Source organism: Copadichromis virginalis, linkage group LG23, assembly GCF_057382275.1.
Source record: "Copadichromis virginalis isolate Kocher_CV1m ecotype Utaka linkage group LG23, C_Virginalis_male_GT1.1, whole genome shotgun sequence".
In the NCBI taxonomy this organism is placed as follows: Eukaryota; Metazoa; Chordata; class Actinopteri; order Cichliformes; family Cichlidae; genus Copadichromis; species Copadichromis virginalis.
The window spans coordinates 19,582,951-19,599,160 of NC_140639.1; the positions used below are offsets into that span (position 1 = coordinate 19,582,951).

The window sequence follows — 16,210 nt, forward strand, 5'->3', positions numbered from 1 at the left end:
GTAGAATCCTGGTCTAATTGCACTTTTGTCCTCATTACGTTGTCATCAGTTACAGCCGCACGCATTCTCTCGGTTTCTTCATAACTTCTGAGTTTTACTTTAAACTCTGAAAATGTGATTTTTGCTTCGCTCTGTGTAACGTGCACAATCAGGGGTTTAAACGTCTCTGGTAGACCTTTCATTATCATTGCGATCAGAAGTCCATCAGTTAATGACTCACCCGCATTTTTTAACGCTGTGATAATTGCTTCTGCTCAGATAATATAGTCCGTCACACTTTCATTCTTTTCATTTGTGAGAGAAGTAAGTTCGGTGTACAGACTTATGATCCTTGGCTTGCCCACTCCTGCATAATGACCTCTCAAAATTTTTAGGGCTTTCCGTCCGTCATCAACTGCATCTCTCATAACTAACGATAAACTTTTGTCATCCAGAAATTGTATCAACTCTGCATATGCTTCTGCATTTTTGTCATCATCTTCACCATCGGCTTCTTCATCACCCTCAGCCTTTAAGATGACATCTTTCAAACCTTGTAGTCTGAGATGACCAAGGAACTTCGTTTCCCATATCTCATATTTCCTTTCATCTCCATCAAACTGCAAACGGGAATATCGACTGCCCGACTCTGCCGTGCGTCTGCTCATGATGCACAAAAACGCTTACTCACTCAATCGTGCCAAACTTTTAACACCTGCCGGTAACTTGCGGTTTCAGGAAACGCTGCCCTTCCTTTGGCAGTTACAGGATCTCTTTACTGCTGCTCTGGGCCCATAACCTGTTAGCAGAGCTGCTCTGTGCAGCGTTATGGCATAATAATTTTAAGGGAGAATAAAAAGTCGACACATATATCTCATTCCTGACGGAGGACTCTACCACTACACTTCTCCAGTCCATTCACAGAGTCGTTGCATGGTAAGACATGGATAGGAAGTGGGCGGAGCCTTTTACCGTCATTTTATTACGACGCAAAGTACAAACACCTGTGGACACACAATCCAACAGGATAAATTCAGCATTTGATAACAAGTGTCTGCTAAATTGACACTATTTTAACACTGATAAAAGATAACAAGCTAATTTTCATTGCATTTGTGTTATTAGGCAGGTTTAATCAATGTCTGAGGAGCTGCATATCCAACAGAGCATGTTCTTAAAGCTGCCTTTCCTACACACTTCTCTACTATTGTTTGATCATTTCTTAACTGATGTGCTTTGAGTCCACTGGTATTGGCATCACACTAAGTGACTTGGACAAGATGATAAACAGACTGACATGCTTAAGATGTTGTCTAATCTTCATGAGCTCTCTTGTGTTTGGAAGTGTTAGTAGAGTTAATGCATGTTCTGCTTGTGTGTGTGATTTTGTATATGATGTATATGTTTTTTTATATTTGCATATATCCAGACTCCTTCTCAATTTTCCAACTTAAGCAGTCAGTTTTCTTTTCCCCAGGTTTTTTAACCCCAAATTTTAATTTCCCACTTTAAATAACAAAATTTGTGTTCTCACCACTCTCACTCTATTGTCCTCTCCCACTTCAATAGTCCAATAGCAGGCAGTTTCTCCTTCAGCTTTGTCCTGTCCCTCCTCTGATGCGGTTGACTTTGTGCTAGTGTCTGAAGTGCTGCTGCTGCCTTCTTGGGCGACTTCTTAGCAGCTGCTGCCGGTTTCTTGGCTTTGGCCGCGGCGGGCTTCTTGGCTTTGCTCTCAGTAACCTTGTTCATCTTAAAGGATCCGGAGGCCCCGGTGCCCTTGGTCTGCACCAGAGTGGCCTTCGCCACCAGGCTCTTGATGGCGGTCTTGACACGGGCCTTGTTCTTTTTCACATCGTAGCCTCCGGCAGCCAGAGCCTTCTTGAGAGCGGCCGCGAACACGCCGTTGCACTCCTTGGAAGCGGCCACGGCTTTCACAATCAGCTCGCCCACGCTGGGGCCGACCTTCTTGGGCTTGGAAGTCGTCATCTTCTTCTTCTTGGCCTGAACCTCTACACAGGGCGCAGGGCGTGTTTATGATGGAGCCTTTCCCACCACAGCGCCGGCACATTGAGCGCATCATGAAGGGTCCATTTCTTTCATGTAGCTATGGTCGCTAGCCAGCATGCTAGCTGCATGTGGCTTGCCCGAGTCACTCAGTCCTTTCTGAGCATTTCGACATGCTGCCGCCGCAGAACCTGGCCTCAGATCCAGCAGGTTTAGCGCGCTGATCTCCAAAAAAAAGTCCCGAAAGCCAGAAAGACGTCAAATAAGTGTCTCATGCTAAGCGCTCGAACAAAAACTCCTCTTCACGCCGCCATCTTGCTCGCCCCTCCGTGGAATTCATCCAATCAGACAGGAAGATGGGTTTGCTTTCTTCTCTGATGCTGTTTGTCCACACTGCTGCTGCTTGCTGGAACTCTTTGCTCAGGACTTTGCTGCTGTCTCTTTATCTGCCATGTTATTGCTCTTTGGAGCTGCATTCCTTGTCTTCAGGGAGGAGTGAGAGCTGCTTGTGAGTTTGAGAGACACATGGTGCTGTAAATAAGTCAGCCAGAAACTTGGCCTGAATGGTTCCAATGATGTTAAACTATGACTTTCTTCCGACCGCTGCATGTGGAAAATTGATTCAGGTCTGCTTTTCACCTGAAAGTGACAAACTAAGACATTTTCATTATTATCATCGCTGCTTAATCAACACACATCTCTCTCTCTCTCTCTCTCTCTCTCTGTGTTTTTGTGAACAGTCCTTTCTTAAAAACAGAAAATAAGATTGTAGTTGTTCTTGGCTGATCAACACAAAACCTTTTTCCTATAATTATTTTTCATCTACAATGTAAATTTTGTATCTTTTTCACTTTTTTTTATATATATATATATTTTTTAAAATAGCTGGTGACCTGCAGAATCACCGCTCTCACAATCAAAGGCAATCACTCTTACACAGCGCACAAAAACACTGTGACGTCAGACACATTCACACTCACTTTTTCATCTGCGTAAATAAATCACATGGCTGATGATATGTGCCATGGTGATCCGTAAATATGATCACCAGTTTATTTAACTATTTTTCAACCCAACAAAACAAATAAACAAAAACATGATGCTGATGTTATGAACACTCTACACACAAGTCAAGATGCAGGAAAACTGCTCACGGAAACGCTGCACACTCCAGTTATCACAGTTATCACAGTTCTGTTTGTGTGAATTATCTGCTTTCATTATTAATACCAGTTTATAGGTTGTTATCCTTTTATTATTAGTTTGAATGCATTAAAATTAAGTTGTAATTTAGCTTTTTGTTTATTTTACTTTATTCCTCTTGCATTTATATCTATTCAGTCGGGTCTGTTTCCAACCCTTTTTTAAACTACTTCAAACTACTGTGATCTCTAATTTTCGCTGGGTGAGGGATTATTACGTTCTTCCTAGTCTGAACTGCTCTCTTCACCTGAGCTGCTATCCTATTCTGAGTTACTGTCTACTTTGTTTCTTCTACCTCTTGCTCTTCCACGATGCATTCCTCTCTCTTTCTTTTGGATTAATTGTGCTCCGGCTTGCTGTTTTTCTAGACATTTCTCATCAGGTGTTAATTTTACTTGTTTATCCCCCATTTTCAAAGATTTTGCTGGGCCGTCGCTGGCACGCTTGACTTCAGAGTGGTTTACTGATACGGCCTTCGACTTCACCCTAACGGTGAAGCGGTATCAGTTTTATGAGATGAAACTCAACCGTTCTCCTTTGTCACCAGCACGTGAGCCTCAGCAAAGAAAACAAAAATGGAAGTAGTTCAGCAGCGTATTGTGCTGTAAAATCAACTTACTTCCAGACACATACACACACATAAACATTTGCGCGCTAATTTGTCACGAGATAATTTCAGCTACCTCTAAAACTGGTCAAAACACAGTTCCTTTTGGCGAACTTAAACCTAATTTGTCACGAGATAATTTCAGCTACCTCTAAAACTGGTCAAAACACAGTTCCTTTTGGCGAACTTAAACCTAATTTGTCACGAGATAATTTCAGCTACCTCTAAAACTGGTCAAAACACAGTTCCTTTTGGCGAACTTAAACCTAATTTGTCACGAGATAATTTCAGCTACCTCTAAAACTGGTCAAAACACAGGTCTTTTGGCGAACTTAAACCCCCTTTTTTTTTTTAATCACATTTCTTTAAACTTTTGCGGCCGTCTTATATACCAAAATAGTGTTTCTCACCCCTGACGTCCCACTGGTGATTCAGATCATTGGACTGAATCCCACCGCCGCGGACCAGATTATAACACCGGCCCAGACCCGAATTTAACGTCCTGGGGCTCTCTCCTCGTCCAAGAGGGCTGTGCACAGGCTTCGGTGCTGGCTCCCCACGGCGTCAGGAATCAGTGCTGGATCTTGGAACAGAGTCACAGATAACAATTCTGATATTTTCTCCTCCGGCTACGAAGGACCAAATAATGTTAGGGAAAATATTCTAAAACACTTCTTCAGTAAAGACTCAGAGAAGAGAAACACACAGAACTTCTTGCTAGCAAGGGCAGCCTCCAGACTGAGACTCGCGCTAAGAAACTGCCCCAATCTTTATTTATACTTCAGTAGGTGTGTGTGTGTGTGTGTGTGTCCTGCTGATCAAAGGGTCATGAGAGCACAAAAGGTACATCCTTGGTCCTCACCCTAGATAACATGGTGAGGAAGTCCAGCAGTTCATCTATATGTAAAGAAGCACTTAAACTAAAACAGACATAGCTACGTTAATCCTGCCGTAAAACAATAAAACAAGGTATGAGCTCTCATGCTCCCAGACGTGGGGGTGCATTCCTGGGATGCACCCCAAGCCTGCAGCCTGTTAGAGATCACACACAATTAATTATATGCCTCTAGGTATACATGGTTGAATATTTCCTAATACAAATAACTACATGCAGTATTCTACCATATGCAAACTTATATCACTAAAAGATTATACTGACTACTAAATACAATTTTCCATTGACAAATACACAAACAATACAATATAAGTAGCTCTGTTTTGGAAGTTCAGTTAACGCTAGAAATGTGTTTTGGAGTTTGTACATGCTTTGTCTCTAGGGGCCACCGTAAATATTTATATATAAACATATATAAATAAAACCACTTTTTTTTTACATTAGTAATTCCTTTTGTGCATAATTTTATATTATTGTTAATAATAAATTAATTAAAGCAACAAAACAACCCGAAGAGTCGGTTCGGAGCCGAAAGAGCCGGTTCTCTAAAAAGAGCCGGAAATCCTATCACTACTTGGTAGTAAACAATAGTGATGGGGAAAGTGAGGTTTCGTGAAACACTGAAACATTTGTGCTGGAATCGTGTTGAGGCCTCAAAACAATCCTAATGTCACGGTCCTGGGTTGGTGACCCAGTGTTTTGTGTTTTGAATTATTAATAGTCTTTGCTTTCATTATTATTTAGAATTTATAGTCTCTTAGTTTCTGTGCTCTTCCATTGATCCATGTTTCCTCTGTCAGTCATGTGTTTGTTGTCTTTGTTAATGTTTTCAGTTTACTTCCCCTTGGTCTCATGTTTGATTACTCCCAGCTGTGCTCTCCTCCTGTGTCTCATTCCCTCGTTATCCCTCAGTGTATTTAAGCCCTGTGTCTTCCTCTGTTTGTTTGCTGGTTTGTATGTGTATCACCCGTGACTATCACTTCTACCTCTTCTTAAAGTCAATAAAGAGTTCTTTTACTGATGGCATGAAGTTGGCTTTAATGTTAGTTGCAAGATCTTGGGGTTGTTACAGCTTCACCTTGATCACAAACTACGCCACCGTCGAACTAAAACATAACATAAAATCCAATGAGATAGTAAGACGAGTGAATTAAAGACATAAAATGATCTATATAACATACAAACATACCTCGCTGGCTGACCCATGCTTTGAGGCAGAAATGAGCACTTTACAGATACTTTTAAGAAACAACTTTCTCTGAATTAACTGGCTTCTCTTGCTTCAACTTGCCATGCTCACACATCAACATGGGCGTGCATCTCCCTCAGGTGCACCAGTGGAACCAAAATGCAGTACAATAGTTCCTACATGAGAATTTTCACAATAAATGACCTAATGGCATATAAAATATGCATAGTGCAAAACAAAATACATTAACTGAAAGTAAGGCAGTAAAACTCCCACCAAATCACAAAACTATTGTGATTTCTACATAAACATTATAATAGGAACATGTTTACAATTTAACATTCATTCTGCTTCTAGCAATAACACAGTTTTGTGTACTGGCCTATCAAGGTACACTGGTTTGACAGTCCTTTTCCTCTAGTTAAGTCCTTGATTTCTTTGCTGAATGTGTTTTCTTGTGCAAGTTTTATTATGAACAGTTCTGCCCTTTGTCTGTCTTCAACACTTGTGTTTTCACCTTTTGTTTGGGTGAGTCCTTTAAAATCCTTCACAAATTTCTGTAGACGAGCAATAGCTTTAACCGCTCTTCTCCAGTCTGAGAATTTGGTGAGACGGTCTAGTATTGTTCTCCTTTCTTCTACTTTGGTGTTGAACACATGTACTGTTTTTAGCTCTGGATCATTGGGCTTGACTTCCGTAAACTTGCCATTTTCAACAGGTAGCTCGCTTTGCCACAAAAACTCTGGACCTTTAAACCAGTTAGAGTTGAGTAGCTGTTGGACACTGAGTCCTCTTGATGCATGGTCTGCAGGATTACTTTCAGATGGTACATGATGCCACTGTCGTGGGTCTGTGAGTGACCGTATCCTTTGAATCCTATTTGCCACAAACACGTGAAATCTCTTTGCATCATTATTCACGTATCCCAACACTACCTTGGAATCTGTCCAGAAGTGTTCTTCAAGATCACTTATCTCCAGTTCATTTCTTAACATTGCACTTGTTCTTGCGGCAACTACTGCAGCCGTTAATTCAAGTCTAGGGACAGTAGTGACCTTGGTTGGGGCTACACGTGCCTTTCCCAGGACTAGGGCACAATGAACATCACCCTTTGATGTTACTGTTCTTAAATAACTACACTCTCCGTAGCCTGTCACACTAGCGTCTGAAAAATGGTGTAATTCACACTGTGCAATGTCTGTGTTTGCAGGTAAGACATGTCTTTGAACTTTCACCTATGACAGGGTTTGAAGATCTAGGAGCCAGGATTCCCACTGTGTGCTGAGATCATTTGAGAGTGGCTCGTCCCATCCAACTTTCTCTTGACATAACTGTTGCAGGATTTGCTTTCCTCTTAGGATGAACGGTGCCACAAATCCCAGTGGGTCATACACTGATGCTATTGTGCGCAGAATTCCTCTTCTTGTCATTGGGTGCTCTTTTACAGTTATTCTGAACTGAAATTCATCAGCAGAAACGCACCACTGAACACCAAGAGCCCTTTCCATTAATGGCTCTCCAAGTGCCAAATCTAAATCCTTAATACTTTCTGCACACTCTTCTCTCGGCAATGACTTTATCACATTTTCACTGTTTGATATGAACTTGTGTAATCTTAGTTTACCTGTGCTACACAGTTATCTTGCCTCTTGGACTAGATTTATGGCTTCTGACTCTGACATAACACTAACAAGTCCATCATCTACATAAAAGTTCCTTCGAATGAACCTTACAGTGTTTGGAGTGAACTTTCCCTCACCTTGCGTGGCTAGATGTTTTAACCCAAAGTTGGCACAGCCAGGAGAAGAAGCAGCGCCAAAGAGATGAACCTTCATTCGAAAGACTGAGGGTGGAACGCTTAGGTCACCATGCTCCCACCATAGGAAGCGTAAGTAGTCCTGGTCTTGTGAGGTCAGGCCCTGTAAGCAGGTGCATGTTCAGCGAAGTGTCTTGATATTGTGCAGAGCAGTCAAAGACTACACGTATCTTGCCGGGCTTCTGAGGGTGGTATACCCCATGGTGGGGGATATACCAAACAGGTGTATTACAGAGTTCTTTCTCCGGCACTTTCTCTGCGTCACCACATGCTATCATGTTCGCCATAAAATTTGCATAGTCTGTGTAGTACCTTTGGTCCCTTTTGAATCTGCGTTCGAGACTACTTAAACGTTGCATTGCACTTGGCATGTTATTGGGAAGATCTGGCCTGTCGCCCTTGAAAGGCAGTGGCATTTCATAGTGTCCATCTAACTTTTGCTTTATTCCTTCTTGTAGCTTTGTAATAAAGCGGACATCTTCTTGCGAAATGCTTGTCTCTTCCACTGCTCTCTCTGTAAAGTCTGATTCAAGTGCTTTGATTACATCTGGAAATGTTACTTCCTTTACTTGTGTCTTGCAGATGTAATGAACCTTATTCTTTAGTTTTGTGGGTGACTCAGTCTCTGGTATAACTTGTTTTACAATGATGCGGTGACTTACTCCAATTACATCATTACCTGTATCACATGAATCACAGTAGCTGATGATGCTCCAACCCAAATCTGTTCTCTGAGCGTATGGCTGGTTTTCTTCACCACATACGACCTCTCTGGGCATTAGGGCTTGTGTGCAGTTGTACCCTAAAAGGAGTCCTATATCACAGTCCAAAGGGGGTGCAATATGTTCAGTGAGATGCTCCAAATGTGACCATGCCCTTGCAGTGTCTGGAGTAGGAATATGACTACGATTAGCGGGTATAAAGTCTCGTGTGTAAACAACTGGTACAGTGAGTTTCTTCTTGGAAAACAGTCCTCTTATTTGCAGAGCTTCAAGTTTTGTGCATGGTACAGTAGTTTTCTTGGATGACATTGTAGATAGATTGCGCTTAACTTGAGTTTTGGTTGTGTCCAAGTTATTTGCTACTTCATTAAGAATAAATGAAGAATCACTCTGTGTGTCCAGCAGAGCGTAGATCAGTACTTCTTTACTTGGCTCATTTTGTGTGGATACGTAGACTGGGACTATTGCAGATGTCTGTGTGTTTTTACTTTCATGAGTCACTCTATTAGATGTGGTCTCATTGACTATGTCTTGTGACTGTGTTACCTGATGCTGGGTTTCCTTCAGTTCACTTACTTGTTGCTCTTTAGGTGGTTCTTTCTTTGCCTCTTGTCTTTGTCTTTCTTCATGCAGGCATGTAGGATGCCGTTTTGAGCATGTGTTGCATGTCATCTTGTTGCTGCAGTTCTTGGAGAGATGGCCACTATTTAAACAGCCAAAACATAATTTTTCGCCTTGAATAAATTTGACTCTCTCAGCGACAGGTTTCTCAGTGAACTTACGACACTTGTGTAAGCCGTGTCCTGCTCTTTTACAAAACACACAAGAGACCATGCTTCTTTCAGTAGAGTTAGTTGTGAAGATTTTCACTGTATCTTGTCTCTTAGGAATGGGTGTAGGTTGAGGTTTTGTCTTTGGTTGGTCAAAGTCACTTTGTCTTATGGCTTGGTATGATGTAATGGGATTACATGCGATACTTGCCTCCATTGACAGGAATGTTACAAAGTAACTGAAACGTGGGAATCTTTTGTGCTCCAGCTGGTACTCTGTAGCCTTTCGGTTCCACCTGTTACTTAACCAATCTGGTAGTTTAGCAGCAAGTCTTTGATTCTCAATGCCATCATTGAGAATGTTCAGATTCTCATTATTAGTCATTGCAGATTGGCAGCTTTGTAAAAAGTCCACAAACTTTCTTAGCTCTGCACTATCCTTTCCTGTGACCTTTGGCCAGGTGTGTAACTTGTCTCTAAAGGCCTTAGCAATGACAAAAGGCTCTCCATAACGTTCATTGAGCATATTCCATGCTGCCTCATATGAGTCTTCAGAGCCAATCAGAAAATAGCCATCTAAGGCTTCCTTAACACAGCCACCAACATACTTCTGTAGAAAAAATATCTTTTCGGCAGTGGGAATGTTCTTTCTCTCTATTAGAGTCTGGAAGGATGCCTTCCAATGCTTAAACTTAAGTGGATCCCCACTAAATACCGAGGGCTCTGGAATAGGCAGTCTATTAGCTGACATAGCTTCTGCCAAAACCTTTACAAGCTCACCTGTGCTCTCATAAGTGACATTTGACTCTCTTCGTGGTTGTAAGGGTTGATTAGCAGTATTCTTGGACTCTGTTACCTGTAAGTTTGCAGGGTTTAGAGTGACTCTTTCTTGCTTTACTGAAATGTAGTCTTCCTCATAAACTTGTAGTTTTGCCTGTGCTGCCTTGAGTCCTTTCAGATTTTCCAATCTTTCAATTTCTCTTCTTAAGTCCTCAACTGACCTTCTCCTCGCAGCACTTTCCTCTTGTTGTCTCTTTATCAGGGCCGCTTTCTCCTTTTCTCTTTGTAACTTGCGCTCAGTTTCCTCCTTTTCCTCTAGGAGACGTTGTGACATTGCAGCAGCTGCTTGCTCTGCGAATATGCGTTTGTCTTCTTCTTCAAGCATTTGCATTCTTTCTCTGTACTTCTCTTGTTCTGTCATTATCTGAAGCACAGCCTTTGTGGCTTCATACTCTGCTGCAGCTTCTTGTCTTTTGGAGGAGGAACCATTAGAAAGAACTGTATTGGCTTTAAATGGACTATGAACTGAGACACTAACAGAGCTAGAGGATGTAAATATAGAGCCTGCATCAGGCCATACAATCTCCTCTTGAGTTTCTCCTTTAATGTGACATTTGATCTTTTGCAAAACTACTGTAGTCACTGATGTGCATTTGTCTAGCTTGGAACGCATATCATGAGGTGGTCCATCCATTGCTCTGTATTCATCATAAATATCATTAAGCTCGGCTGCTTCTCTTTGTACAACGTTCATGTGACCTTCAAGAATGTCAGGTGGATCTCCTTTTATAACAGATTTTTTTGCCACTTTGATTAATGCTTTCCATCTGTCATAAATACTGTCAAAGCGACGTTGCAACCCTTGTAACCTTTGATTATGGAATTCTTTTCCTTTTTCTGTGAGCATGCGAGACCTTTCACTTCTACGTTGCTCTATTTGCACTGTTTGCTCTAAAGAGGTTTCATCCACTTGCCTTGCAGCTTGTTCTGCACTGGGAGCTTCAATTTCTGTCTCATTTGTGTCTGACATTTTGTTTTTCTTGTAATGCACTTATTTGTTGATGCAAAATCTCCCTTTAACTTGACTTGAGTAATGAATTGTGAACTTGGGTGCATTAATTCCCTTCTTGCTAACTTGTGATGCTGTTGTTGTCAGGCTTAACACAGTTCCTTATTGTTTCTCCTTCCTTGTGTCATCTTTCCAAACATAAACTTTAATGTCTGGCTTCTGGACATCTTTATGAAGAAGCAACTGTGAACTTGTGTGTCCATTAACATTTGCAGCAGCTTGGTCCTTGGTGCACTGGCACGATGTTGCCACCAGGGGGCCGGGAATCATGCAGGTCCGAGTTCGACTATCACTTCTACCTCTTCTTAAAGTCAATAAAGAGTTCTTTTACTGATGGCATGAAGTTGGCTTTAATGTTAGTTGTAAGATCTTGGGGTTGTTACAGCTTCACCTTGATCACAAACTACGCCACCGTCGAACTAAAACATAACATAAAATCCAATGAGATAGTAAGACGAGTGAATTAAAGACATAAAATGATCTATATAACATACAAACATACCTCGCTGGCTGACCCATGCTTTGAGGCAGAAATGAGCACTTTACAGATACTTTTAAGAAACAACTTTCTCTGAATTAAATTGGCTTCTCTTGCTTCAACTTGCCATGCTCACACATCAACATGGGCGTGCATCTCCCTCAGGTGCACCAGTGGAACCAAAATGCAGTACAATAGTTCCTACATGAGAATTTTCACAATAAATGACCTAATGGCATATAAAATATGCATAGTGCAAAACAAAATACATTAACTGAAAGTAAGGCAGTAAAACGTGACATTTCCCATGTTCATTATGTTCTGTGCTCCCTGTCTCAGGTTTTTATGTTTCAGTTCCAGGTTTCTAGGTTCAGGTTTTTGTTCTTTTGTATTATATTTGTAGGTGCTCCCACTTTAAGTTTTATTTAGTTTAGGTTTTATTCGTGCTCTGCTTTTGTTTGTTTCCTGTCCCCGCTGCAAATAAAAGCGTGTTCACAGTTAAGTTTGTTATCAATGTCTGCACTTGGGTCCTATTTCTCTCCACTCCATACGTCTGCCAAGGCAGCCGTGACACTGAAACCATCTCCACAGTGATACATGCTGGCCAATTTGGAACAGGGCCTTCAGTACAACTTGAAGACGCTGTTCTGTGAAACAATGATGCAGACAGGCAAAAGCTCCAAACAAAACTACTTATTACATCAGACTGTCAGTAATTATGAGAGAAATTCTAAAACATGGCCAGAAAAATATTGGGACTGCTAAAGACAACAAGCTGTGACTGTAGTGATCAGTGTGCTTCAGCAACATCCTCCCTCTGTTAACATTCATGATAGTCACAATAAATCCATTGATAAAGTCAAACATACAGAGAACAGACTGCTGTGTTCACTGTAATAACCACACAGGTTTACAGATGCTTTTTTTTTTTTTTTAGCTCAGTCGGTTTGTTTCTTCCTCACAGCCCTCAAACTTGGTTTGGTTGATTTTTAAGTTTTCTAGATGTCTGTGTCATCAACTTTGTTCTACACACTGGCAAGAAAAGCTAGAAGCTGGCACAGTGTTAGGTTTTAATATATATGTATGTATTTTTAATAAATTAAATATATATATATATATATATATATATATATATATATATATATATATATATATATATATATATATATATATATATATATATAGTTAAATGAAAAAAAAGACTTAATTCCTTCTTTACTAAAAGGCAACGTTTATCCCATTCTGATCAATCGTAACAGTCAATTTGATCAGAACATATTAAAATCTTCCTCTAGTGAAGGACCTTTGAACCTTCCCACTGCTGTGGATGCTGTGTGTCCTGTAACACTGTGTGATGTTTGTTTACTGTGAGTCTGGAGTTTGGGTCATAGTGAAGCTGCTTGTGTTGTCTATGAGATATTCTCAGCTGAAGGGTCAGTGGGAATAAAAGACACGAAACAAAAAACTCGTTTGCCATGAAAACTGTTCAGAAGTAGATCAGCTGTATTCATGTGTTTTTCTAACATTTCTTTTAACAGTAAAATATTCTTTATGACTGCGCACTATGCGAGTAACAGGTTGCAGTGAAGGAAATGACATTTTCTCTTAAAAGTGAAAAAAAAAAAACTACAGAGCAAATGGAGTCAGAGCTGAAAACTGTTTTTTAAATCCACATTTGTAATAATTAAAAGCGACAATATCAAAAACACAAATTCAGTAATTGCAAATGACTGTAGTGCAGTGTCTGGAAGCAGCAGGTACACCACCTGTTTAAACTGGGGCACGAAAACCTCGTTCAGTCGTGGTCATGTGACCTGGTATTTTGAACCAAGCTTCGGAGCAGTGTCTTTAAACATCTGAGCTTCACAAGCTCGACTCAGTGCCAAAACATTTGTTTCGAGCTTCCCATCCCCAGTAAACAGGTGTGTTTAAGGGTTGTAGCTGCAGAAGCCTCCTATTGGCCACGTAGCTTGCACATTGGGCGACTCAGTTTGATCGGTATGTATCTTTGATTTGTCGCCATCTCAGCATAAGTTCTTTCACAGTCATCTTTTTACTGTAAATGCTAATTCTACGATGCATTACAGGAAGTCTGGGCCTGAGTGGGTGGTTTCAAAGCTGTTGCAGCAGAACCGCTACTGCTTGCGTTTACAGAAGTGCTGCTTTGTCATTTTTTGCCTTGTTTTTGCCTTCTCACTAGATCTGCCTGCAACACACTTGTTCAGGTTTTTAGAAAAGCCTTTGAGCCCTATGTGGAATATATGGAAGCATCATATTGTACTGAATTATCAACTTAGAGCAGTGGTATGTAGAATAATTTAGAATAGTATTATAAAATTATTAATTTGTTTTGTGTTCGTACATTTGGGTTCTGAATGTTTGATATGTAGATTTGCTTTTGTGTTACAATGAGTTGGTGATTTTTCTGTACATGTCCTCATCTGGCATCCCATTCACCCTCTGGTAAGATACAGCTGTGAATTTGCAGTACACGTACAACTGAATCATTGCTTCTTTATATCTGATATTTTTAATAGCTGTCAATAAACTGTTGTTTTATACTGAACCACATCTCTGTCTGAAGTATAGTGGACCTGAGATCCTTCTTGATAATTATTATAGTTTCTAACTAAATATTCGGTGAAATTCCCAGGATAGCGTAGTCGGATTTTCCCTATGATTGTTAACACTTTGGAGCTCCTCTGCCACCATTCTAGTGTTACACGTGTGACATCACTGGTTCCTTGCTCTCTTCCTCATTATTCTCACCTCCTTGTGCTGTCGTGTTGTCTATAATGTAATGTTTCTCCATAGTTCATGGTAAAAACCTGTCCAGCTGTTCTGTCCACTCTCCTGCCACCAATTAGATGACATGTCTTGTTTAAACTACTGATTAACATACATAGACAATTTGAAGGTTTTATTCATGTTTTTCTCTTTGTTTGAAAAGCAAACTGTCGTTACTTTGTTCTTCTCACTGCAGCGTTTCAGCTTCCTCTGGCTCACACTGCTGTCTGACTGCATTCAGCTGACAGTGAAATGAAGCAGAAAAGAAGCAGCTGATATTTGTACAGCACACATGATGGAAATGAGGATTTCAGTTGATGTGCACATGAATGATTTGTGTTTCCTCTGCAGATGAAGGTAGAAAGTGTGTGTGAGCTGATGTGGATGTGAAGTCAACAGCATGGGTCAGTGTGTGGGAAGAGAGCAAGCTCAAAGGTGAGATGACCATCTCTAACTGTGCATGACTCTTCTCCATGTCACAGCTCAGCACTCACATCTCTGCTCCATCATTATTCACAGGAACCAACCTGTACATCCAGATAGACATAGAGCCTCATCTGGATACTATGAGGCTTTAACCATTTGCGAAACTCGGTGATGTATTCTGTTTCTTAATGTTGTGTCTGACCCAGTGTTTTTTTCTCTGAATAAATTAGGAGAAGGTGTTCCTGTAATGATTATTTATTTTTATATTAGTTATTATATAACTATTGTATTTTAGAGGATAGACTCTTGTCAGTGATATGAATTTTTTAGTTTTATTTGGTCCACCAAAGCTGACATTTTTGTCTTATTTTTTTTTTCATTTCCCTTAGGTTCTATTCAATTATTTAAATTTTCAGTTAATTTTACAAAAATATGCATTTAAATAAGAGTTTTATTTCTCTCTCGTACCTTTGATTTCAGCGTCCCTCAGGTTGTACCGACAATCTAAAAAGAAAAAAAAAGATAATGTGTGTCTAAATGTTGTTTTGACTCAGTGTCTGTGAATAAATCCTTCATCATGTTTAATGTCAGCTCAGCTCTTTTTCACACACATTTCCATGTTCATATGTGAAGCGGTGTGTGTTGGAGTGTTTCCACAAACACAGCAGTCAGAGTGTAAAGAATGGATGTTGTTGGAGGTGTTTCTGTAGTGAAGAGGCTGAGTGTCTGTAGGACTCCAGTAAGGAGGAACTTCCAATCAGGTGTTCCAGGTGTTGCTGGATGGAGGAGGGAAGCATTAATATGATTGTGATGGCATATGAACGGTGCGTTGTCCTGTTGCAATATTTGACTTTATACTTGGGATTTAACAGGAAGCTACTAAGAATATGGGAGAAATATGCTCTGTCCTGTTAGTCCCTGTCAGTACTCTTTCAGCTGCATTTTGGATCAACTGAAGGTTTTTCACTAAGTTTTTAGTGCATCCTGATAATAAGGAATTACAGCAGTCCAGGCTAGAAGTAGTTTCATAGCCTCACCCTGAGATGAGATGTTTCTAATTATAGTAATATTAAATATTAATGAAATGACAGGAAGCAGTCCTACATATTTGTTTAATATGCACACTGAAGGACACCTCATACTCAACATGGTGTCTAATGATATGCTTGCTCTGGATGGCATTACGTTATTAACACTGTGAGGAATCTTTAAGATTGTATTTTTGGCCCAAGTATGAAAAATCATATTTTATATTCTGAATTTAGATAACATTTACGAGAAGGAAATTAAATTAAATTCAGTTATTTGTCTTTAAGACATACTTGCAGTTTAACTAATGGATTTCTGTGTAACTGGGGACCAATGGAAGTGCAATGCAGTGTTTTCTAATAATATATGAGATCAGGGAAGCATGTATGATGTAAAAAGTATTCTAGTCTGTGTTAGTACTTTGTAATCATCACGGATGTCAGCTGTTTTACTTTG

At 40.3% G+C, this 16,210-nt stretch overlaps 2 long non-coding RNA genes and 1 pseudogene across 2 annotated transcripts in view; 1 reads left to right on the forward strand and 2 right to left on the reverse strand.

The window, feature by feature from the left end:
• LOC146680704 (uncharacterized) overlaps nt 1-14,850 on the forward strand; it is a 53,490-nt gene extending 38,640 nt beyond the window's left edge. The window contains exons 2-3 of the long non-coding RNA XR_014918298.1: nt 14,651-14,734; nt 14,819-14,850. This is a non-coding gene — a long non-coding RNA (uncharacterized LOC146680704). The remainder of the gene's footprint in view (nt 1-14,650; nt 14,735-14,818) is intronic.
• LOC146680706 (histone H1 pseudogene) lies at nt 1,519-2,059 on the reverse strand (annotated as a pseudogene).
• LOC146680707 (uncharacterized) lies at nt 11,369-11,801 on the reverse strand. Its single transcript, XR_014918299.1, has 2 exons — nt 11,537-11,801; nt 11,369-11,453 (listed from the first exon to the last, which is right to left on the reverse strand). It is a non-coding gene; the product is annotated as an uncharacterized LOC146680707 (long non-coding RNA).
• Nucleotides 14,851-16,210: the final 1,360 nt, after the last annotated feature.